The sequence below is a fragment of the Ursus arctos genome, unplaced genomic scaffold, assembly GCF_023065955.2.
Source record: "Ursus arctos isolate Adak ecotype North America unplaced genomic scaffold, UrsArc2.0 scaffold_2, whole genome shotgun sequence".
In the NCBI taxonomy this organism is placed as follows: domain Eukaryota; kingdom Metazoa; phylum Chordata; class Mammalia; order Carnivora; family Ursidae; genus Ursus; species Ursus arctos.
This window is the reverse complement of record NW_026622874.1, coordinates 76,795,186-76,804,657: the sequence shown is the minus strand read 5'-3', so window position 1 is coordinate 76,804,657 and position 9,472 is coordinate 76,795,186. Positions and strand designations below refer to the sequence as shown.

Sequence of the window (9,472 nt, the reverse complement as noted above, 5' to 3'; positions counted from 1 at the left end):
TTACCTTTGTAGAGAGTTAGCGATAAATACTCTCTCTGATTTCTCTTCTGTCCCACCGGTCAGGCTGTTTATCCGTCTAGACAACTACAGTGTTATAGCAGGGCTTGATATTTAGAAATGTAAATCCTCTGGTTTCATTCATCTTCTTTAAGACTGCATGGCTTTTTCGTCTGGAATTGATGATTTTTTTTCTTTAAAAAAAAAAAAAAAAGTTCCAGCTCCGTCTACTGAAAAGGCCTAGAAGCAATAACAGCCAAGTAATAATGAATGTGCTTAATTCTCAGATCTCAGTTTCTAAAAACTATTCCTGAGTCAAAGTAACCAGGGATCCTTAGAGAAAGGGCTAATTCCAGGACTGGTGCCATGAATGTATAAGAAGATCCTGAAATATTCTGTGCCAGAAAGGAGGTAAGTGCTCACAATCTAAGGGGGATGGGTCAAGAGGACACAAAAGTCACCTTGAATAGGCTCTCACCAGCCAAATTTGGGACTTGTGTATCAGAAATGATGACGGTAATGGATAGTACCTTTCCAATGATAAAAAACAATCTAGGAGTCTGTAGTGATACTTCCCTTAGAAAAGAAGGTTCTTTTCAGAAGAATGCCAGCTACTAGAGCAAGAATGTCAGAATTAGAAAACCATCAATTTCGAGTACCTATCTGATAACTTATTTAAACAAAAATTGTCATTAAAACCATGGCCGACAGATGCTTGGGACACAGAACTACCCACACACTACTTTGTAATTAATTATATTACTGATTATTATTTACAAAGAGAAGAGGGGACACTTACATAGGAGAAACAGGAGGTGAACATCACCAATAACGGAACAAACGTCATGTACCTCCTGATGGGACTCACCCATGTCAACCTATGTAATATTCCCACCTAAATGTTCAACCTGAACTGATCACAGGGACCTAAACAGACAAATCCAAGTTGAGAATCATTCTGCAAAATAACTGGCCTGGCCATCTAAAAAAAAAATGCCAAGTAGTGTAAGATTAAAACAAAAAAAAGTGGTTGTGAATGCAAAATGGTACAGCCAACTTAGCAAAATAGTTTGGTGGTTTCTTATAAAAGTACACATACTCTTGCCATACGATCCAGTAATCGTGCTCCTTGGTATTTCCCAGAGGAATTGAAAACTTATGTCCACACAAAAACCTGCACGCAAATGTTTATAGCAGCTTTCTGCATAAATGCCCAAACTTGGAATCAACTGAGATTCATTCTGTAGGTCAACTACTGAGTGGATAAACTGTGGTAGAGCCAGACAATGGAATATTATGTAGCACTAAAAAGAAATGAACTCTCCAGCCATGAAAAGACATGGAGGAACCTTAAATACATATTATTAAGTAAAAGAAGCCTGAAAAGGCTACCTATTGAATGATTCCAATTACAGGGCATTTTGGAAAAGGCAAAACTATGAAGGTAATAAAAAGATGAGCGGTTGCTAGGCTGGGGGGGTGGGGCAGGGAGCAAAGAAATGAAGAGACAGAGTGCAGAGGATATGTAGGGCTGTAAAGATATTCTGTATTATAATGGTGAATGCATGGCATTGCACATTTGGCCAAACCCACAGAATGTACACCACCCAGACTGAGGCCAGAGGTCAACTATGGACACTGGGTGATTATGATGTGTCCACGTGGGTTCATCCTTGGTAAAATATGTGCCATTCTGGTGAGTGATATGGACCATGGGGGAAGCTGTGCACGTGTGGGGGCAGGGCGCATATGAGAAATCCCTGTGCCTTCCTCTCAATTCTGTTGTAAATCTAAAACTGCTCTGAAAAAATAAAGTCTTTTTTTTTTTTTTTAAAGATTTTATTTATTTATTTGACAGAGATAGAGACAGCCAGCGAGGGAGGGAACACAAGCAGGGGGAGTGGGAGTGGAAGAAGCAGGCTCATAGCAGAGGAGCCTGATGTGGGGCTCGATCCCAGGACCCCGGGATCACGCCCTGAGCCGAAGGCAGGCGCTTAACCGCTGTGCCACCCAGGCGCCCCTGAAAAAATAAAGTCTTAAAAAAAAGTAGAGAAACTGTTCTAGATTAGGGGAGATTAGGGGACAACTAAATGCAATAAATGATACATAATGAGATCCTGGTTGAAAAAAAACAATAAAGGACATTATTGGGAGAAGTGGGGAAATATGAATATGGGGCATATATTAAATACACACTGTATCAATGTTAAGTTTCTGTGGCTCATAACTACTATGGTAAATAGAATATATTGTTGAAGATGCATACTGACATGTTCAGGCATGCCTGCAACTTACTCATAAATTGCTCTTCAATAAAAAGTTAATAAGCTGCTCTAAGTGCAGGAGTTAAAAAGAACATGTAAAGAGATTATTATCCTACTATAGGAGATTAGAAAAATGCCACTTTGTATTTTTTTCCATAGAAAAGAAACAAATGATTTATAAAAGACGTTAAAGGAGATTTTTATTTTAGCCTTTAAATATCAAATACTTTATTATGAAATAAATTGCCATTAACAGGATGGTCTATTATTAGGCAATTTTACTCGCAAACCTGAAAATATATTTGTTTAAAAGGCTAAAAAGGCTAAAATGACTATTTGGACATCTTCCATTAGACGAATTTTTTAAATGTCTTCGTTCATTTATCTCAGTGCTTTTGAAAGTACAAGGCTAGAATGAAGAGACCCACAGAACTGCCTGAGTTCTCTGTTCCAAAAGACCACAGTGCCTGGTTGTACGGTCACCCTCTTAGCACGGAAGCGCCTGAGAAGAGTGTAAGGTGAGGTACGACATGAGACGGGGATGCTGCCCACCCCCAGGGTCCCTTCATCTGCACGCACCAAGCGTGTGGGGTAAACTTACGCACAGGGGCAATTCTGGCAGACTGGGCAAGGTTGACGGTGACTGCAAGATGTGCTCATCTTCAACAGGCTTTTAAAGTAAAACTATTCTGCTCAAGCAAAATCTCAACATCCTTAATTTTAGCTCTATATGCAATTGTATTTATACCTTTTGTAACTATTTTCTGTATATAAAACTTAAAATAGTCTGTCTTAAAAATACCTCTATTTTAACTCTCTTCCTTCCAAATAAAATTTATCTTTCCTACTCTAATACTTTTATACCCTTATATAACCTTAGAAGCCTTATAACCCTTAGTACCCTTTATAACCTTAGAGGTGGTGTTAAAACCAACCATATCTTTAAAACTTCATTCTGTTCCTTTTTAGCTGATTGTCCCTGCATTATTTAATCTCTGCCCTTCAGTTTATAGTCCTATAAAATGAAAACACTTAAAACCCACCTCATAATGTAAAATGCTTTTACCTATTCTGGAAATAAACCCTCTCTCTACTGGCAGAAGTTAGTATCGTCATTGGCTATTTCCAGTTTGGGTTCCAGGCCTACTGCACAGGCAAGGGGGAAGAACGCAATAATATGCAGAAACACATGGAAAAACCCAACACTTATTTGTAGGTGGACTTTAAAAAATATCTGTTGGTTGGTTACTTCATAGAAGGAAGCGAGCAATAAAGTGTTTTAATTTTCGTGAGGAGACACAGAGTACTCAGAAGGTCAGAATACAAGTGTTTAGCTATATAATTTACATGATCATATTCCTAAAAAAATGTAAAGGCAGGGAAGAACAACTTATAAAAAGCATTTGGCTTAAAAATAAAAATTCTATTGGAAAAGATTCTACATTAGTATATTTAGACCACTTCACACGTTAATGAAATATGTTTTTCAAACATTTGGGCTAATCAAATGGAATGGCATATATGAAACTAGACTAAAAAACAAATATATTCTCAAGTGCACAGTTTGAGTATATATCGATGATTTTCAAAAACACAATTAATCTTTTTACTTTTCACGTACTCAGTAGTGTCTTGTTTATTTGGTTTCCATCTGTTATTGTCAACATATCACCTGGACGGAACAAGACTGAGAACCAACCTGACAGCCATCTGACGGACCTGAACACCTGCTCCAGGCTCTGTCCTTCTGGGTCTCTGGGGCCAGTTTTGACACCTAAGCCTCATTCACCCTGCCCGCTATTATTGACTCCCATCTGTTCTTTGTCTCCTAACCCGCTCCAGCTTCTCGGCAAGAGTGAGACAGCCACACAAGGGCACAGGTGGGCAGCCAGAGAGGCCATGTGAACCAAGGTAAGAGCTGTCAACCACTGGGCCCAAGGGTAATGCAGAAGTAGAGACCATGGGACCCAGATTACAGAGACTTTGACCGAACTGTGTTTCTGTGATTCCCAGGTGACCTCAGTAATATTCTACTTCACTTCTGTTACACCATGCAGAACTCTTTCTCACTATAAATTCTCCTGTAAAGCTCTGTCAACAAAGGATGAGAATCTGTTACACACTGTGAATATTCAACCTGACATGTAGTGGTCTCTGAGCAGAATCTAAGAATTCTAAGTAGAATCTAATTCTCAAGAGAATCACCCCAATACCATAATACAATCATGAGCTACCAAATTACTCTAACACTTCCCATTATATATGTGGCATATTTTTTTAAAAAGGTTTTTTCCTTCCTTGATATGTAAGCACTGTACGTGCATTATGAAAAATGCACACTACAGAAAAGAAGGCAGGTGAGAGTAGTGTGTATGTACATAAAATGCCGAAATTAATTTGACATACTTCTCTGCAGGGTGTTTGTTGGAAGGCACAGGAGGGGCTGATGGGACAATGCAGAGAGGATGGTGAGTTGCACTCATGGCGAATCTACAATTTAATTCTATGCTTTTTCACTTAATAGAACTAGATATTCTTGACAAGAAAATTCCCATTAATATACATGTGAGAAGAAAAATGTAATCTTTATATTTGCTAAATCTTCTAAAGGCTGACTCTTTTGCCAAACTGAATCAAATTCAAATACTGGGGCAAAGAGATGTTTTCTTAATTTCAACATTTCTGTGAAGAGAAAATAATATATAATCATTTCTTTATTAAGGACGAATGGATTCTGCCAACGTGTGAATCCTTTCCTCCCTGAGGTCCCCCACCGAAGCACGATGACTTCTTGAACAACTGAGTACCTATGCCACTGGCTCCGAGCTGTCCAAGGGGCCCTCACTTGTTGTCTTTCATGATAATCTTGCTCACCATCCTGCGCCAACAGCAAAAGCTGGAAAGCTGGCTGACGTAAGCGCCCCCATGACTATCAGCCTTGGCCTTTAACCCACAAGCCGGGAGCAGCCTGCTGAGCTCAGCAGGGTCTGCGTGTTTGAGGGGGGGGGGGTGGTCCAGACACAAAGCGGCACCTCGGCAGTCCAGTCAGAAAGCAGAGGTACAGGGCGTTCGGAGAGGATACATGTCTTCGTGGAAAAACACGGGCTGTGTGTTAAATCTCCAGTCATCAAACAATGGCTTTCCCACACTGGGACATGGGCAGTGCGGCACTATGACTCCTAGGGAAAAGGGAACAACTGAGATGAGCCTCCTAGCAGCCAGAGCTTTCTGCCAGGAGGCAATTTCCAGACTGTGAGTACAAGCCCTCAAACAGAGCTAGTGAGGCTTGCGGCACTGGGGAGCCAGAGAGGGAGCTATGGGGAAGCGGCGACAGCCGGGAGCTGCAGTGCAGATTTCTGAACAGGAGGGCTCATGCTGAAAAAGAGCTCCAGAAAGCTACAAAGGGGCGCCCTGGAGTCTCTGCTGAGTCCTGAACCATATGTGCCCATGGTGAAGTTTCACAAGGCTGGGCAAGAAATGACCGGGGAACTGGAAGATAAACAACTCCCAAAGTGCATGCAAGGTTGGGAGATGCCCGAGCTCTAACTAGCCTGAACAAAAAGATCTCCCGGGGCATTCCTTCAGTGGGGCATTCCGTAGAGATTCCAAAGGGGGTCAAAGGTCTAGTACTAAAGGCACCACCCCTGGTGTGACTACTACTTTCTATCTTTCCTAACGAAGCTTGACAAAGGCCTTGAGAGTGATCCAAAACTCCAACACTCTAACCAAAGCGAAGCCCCAACACTTTAAAGGAAGACAACCAAAACAAAATGCAGCCGCTCGGCAATGTAACACTCACAATGCTACATCCAGTAACAAATTAGTAGACTACTTGCCAAGAGGGAGGAAAGTGTCTTTTGAGAAAAATGTGTCAATAAAAACAGACCCAAAAATGACAGAAAAAATTGAATTAACAGCCATAATTATGTACAAGTTTTTAAAGGAAAATGAATATAGTGATGAGAGAAATGGACAATGTAAAAAAAAAAAAAAAAGAACAAAATGGAATTTACAGAAATAAAAATAAACTATCTAAGGTAAACATTTTACTGGATAGGATTAGCAGCATATTAGACCTTCATTAAAAAAGATCAGTGAACGTTTGAAAAAGTATAGCTAATAGGATGCTGCAAAAATAAACAAAATACTAAAAAAAGAATTAACAAAAAAAAAAAAAGAGGCAAGAAAAGAGGAATGAGGAACAGACTGGACAAATACAACATGCAGCAAAATGATAGATCTAAACTCAACTGTGGTAGGTGGCCTCTACGGTCTTGTATAGTCCTCTCCTCTTGAATAACTTGCTTCTAAACGATAGAATAGGGCAACGTTGAGGAAATGTTGCAAAAAAAAAAAAATCACTTTTGTTTTGCAGGCAGACTTCTCTCTTACTGGCTTTGACAAAGTAAAATGCCATGTTGGAGAGGCCCATGTGGCAAGAACGGGGGTGGCTTCCAGCCAGCAGCCAGCAAGGAAATGAGGGCCTTGGACCAATAGCCCTCAAGGAACTGAATCTTGCCAGCAACAATGTAACAAAGGTTACAAGCAGATCCTTCCCCAGTTGGACCTTCAGATGAAACCCCAGCCTTGGCTGACACCTGACTGCAGGCTCATCAAAGACTGTGAGGCAGAGGTACCCAGCTAAGCTGTGCCTCAATTTCTGACCTAAAAAAAATGGTGAGATGATGAATGTGTCTTGTGTTAAGCTGCTACGATATGAAGTCATTTGTTACACAGCTACAGATAACTAAAATGCCAAGTAAATCAATAATTACCTTAAATGGAGACTATCTAAACATTGCAGTTGAAAGACAGAGACTGTTGGACTAGATTAAAAAAAGAAATATCATGCTCTATGCTATCTATCAAGAAAGGTACTTTAAATATAAAGGTCAGATAGGTTAAAGGTAAAAGCTGGGAAAAGATATATCACACAATGCATAAGAAACTTAGAGGGGCTATATTAGTACCAAACAAAGTAGACTTTGGGAAAAGGATCATTACCAAGGATGGAGGGATTTCATAATGTAAAGGGATCAATCCATCAAGAACACATAATAGGCCCTCAAAATACATGAAGGAAAAAAATATTGAAAGGAGAAATAAACAAATCTACAATATTAGTTGGGGTTTTCAACATACCTCTCTGAGCAATTGACAGAACAAGAAAAAAGAAAATCAGTAAGAATATATGACTTGAACAACCTTATAAACCAACTGGACCTAACTGACATTTATATACCATTCCACCCTCAAGGATACATGAAACATCCATGGTAATTTAAAAAATGTATACATTTTTAAGAGAAAGTACATGTTACATAGAGTATACTATTACATCATGTAATAGACCAAAAATCAAAGCACTGTCTAAAATCATTAGGTTCTGAAGTTCAGAGTTTAGGACTAAGTTCTTGGATTTCTTTAAATTTCAGTTTTCCCAATCCTAACTTGATCTGCTTGGTGAAAGTTCAAATTCTTTGATCTGGAAAACCTCCAATTATACTTGGGTGTCCAAATAAAATCTTCAAATTTTTGAAGGTGTAAACATTTTGTTTCTGTTGAGGGTTCTAAAAGCATTCTGCAAGCAATCAAGCAGCTACTCCAATTCTATGCACAAACAAACAAGCATATAATTATGCAGCCAGAGATTTCACTAGTTTATCAGCAAGTTAATCAAACTCCATTTTTTTGAAAGACGAAGAGACTAACTGTAACTGATAGTGAGAGACAGAAACATCTCTGTTAGAAAAATAAATTAGAAAAGTAATACTTTCTCATATTAAGAGTATGTCTAGTTAAATATCACTTTGTTATTCTTGGCTTGAGAAAAACAGTAATAAGAGCACATAGGTCTTTATCATCATATATATTTTATACATCAGTCAAGAGGCACATAATTCTTTAGTACTTTCAATAACTACTTGTGACCAATTACTAAGCACCTTATTACTTCACTTTTGTTTCCATTTTATTTTACCAAGGAGACCTCTAAAATATCCTGGGTTTCTGATGCGTTACTAGAACATAATAAAATGAGTTTTATTTGTACTACTGACATTAGGAGGCTTGGGTGAAATCATATACCAAGTTACTTCCTGTGTCCCATTTCAAACTCTGTTCAAAACATATTATAATCTGAAAACAGAATCAGATATCAACTCATAGGAAAGTTTTGATTGTGTAGGATTCTTTTGTTTAATACTTAAAACTTTGTACTTTCACCCAAAGGATTAACTCATTGAAAAGAAACAAGCAAAGAAGTAAAGAAATCACACAAAACCCCTCAACAAACTTGACCCTTCAAATGCAGAATGCTGTTCAGACCTGGAATTTCATACATAACCACTCACAGACCCCAGACTGGGACAACCACGAGGCTGGTAGCATTTGAGGCCAACTATAAACCAAATAAATCCTAATTACCCATTTCCTTAGGTTGTTCAGGCTCTAAATCTCTTGGGTTCTGCCCTTCTTGTTTATTTTTTGCACTATGTTATTTTTGGTAAGAAATGTGTAATAATACATAATAGAGTATTTTAAAAGAATTCAGATTAACTGAAAAACAACTTATAGATCTGCCCCCCCACTTAAGTGACCTTAAAGCATCATCTAAACAACTGCCATCACACCAAGATTTCACAGAATAATATTCTATAACACTAGAACTGTTCGTTTGCACACATGCCAAAGGTTATTGAGAAACAAGTCATTGTATACATATATATTTATTTTTGAAAAGGTCATTCCCAAATTTAATCCATTTCTTTGTTAAATAATTGGGTTCAGAATGAAAACATTTTAATTGCAAGATGTGATTATGACACAGATTTCCTGGAATCAAAACGAAAAAGAGAAAGAATTTAAAAGTCAACTCAGAGCAAGAAATCTCTTTAAACATAGCAAATAACTGTTTTATTACTTCAAAATACCAGAAGTCCTCTGTATAATACTTATCATATACATCAAATGCCTTAAAAGCATCTAAGCAGCCATATCTACTATCCTAATCTCTTCAGAACAAGTACATAAGAAGGAGAAAAATCTATAAATCAGTCCTTGATGACAGAGGGTTTGTTTAGGAGTTTACCAAATGGAATGGCCCTGCTGGAATTCCTTCCAGCAGCCTGTGAAAATGTCAGAACAGAGTCTGTTTTGGAGGTCATAGTCCCTAGAGAGCTCTGAGTTTTGGCCTGTTTGTCTTTTCACAT

At 38.5% G+C, this 9,472-nt stretch overlaps 1 protein-coding gene across 15 annotated transcripts in view; it reads right to left on the bottom strand.

The window, feature by feature from the left end:
* MRTFB (myocardin related transcription factor B) overlaps window positions 1–9,472 on the bottom strand; it is a 270,940-nt gene that overhangs the window by 101,639 nt on the left and 159,829 nt on the right. For 2 of the 15 annotated variants that reach the window (XM_044391546.3, XM_044391547.3), the window contains exon 2: window positions 5–191. The exons of the other annotated variants lie outside the window; for them this stretch is intronic. The gene's annotated coding sequence lies outside the window, so the exon portion shown is untranslated. The remainder of the gene's footprint in view (window positions 1–4; window positions 192–9,472) is intronic. 15 annotated transcript variants of the gene reach the window in all.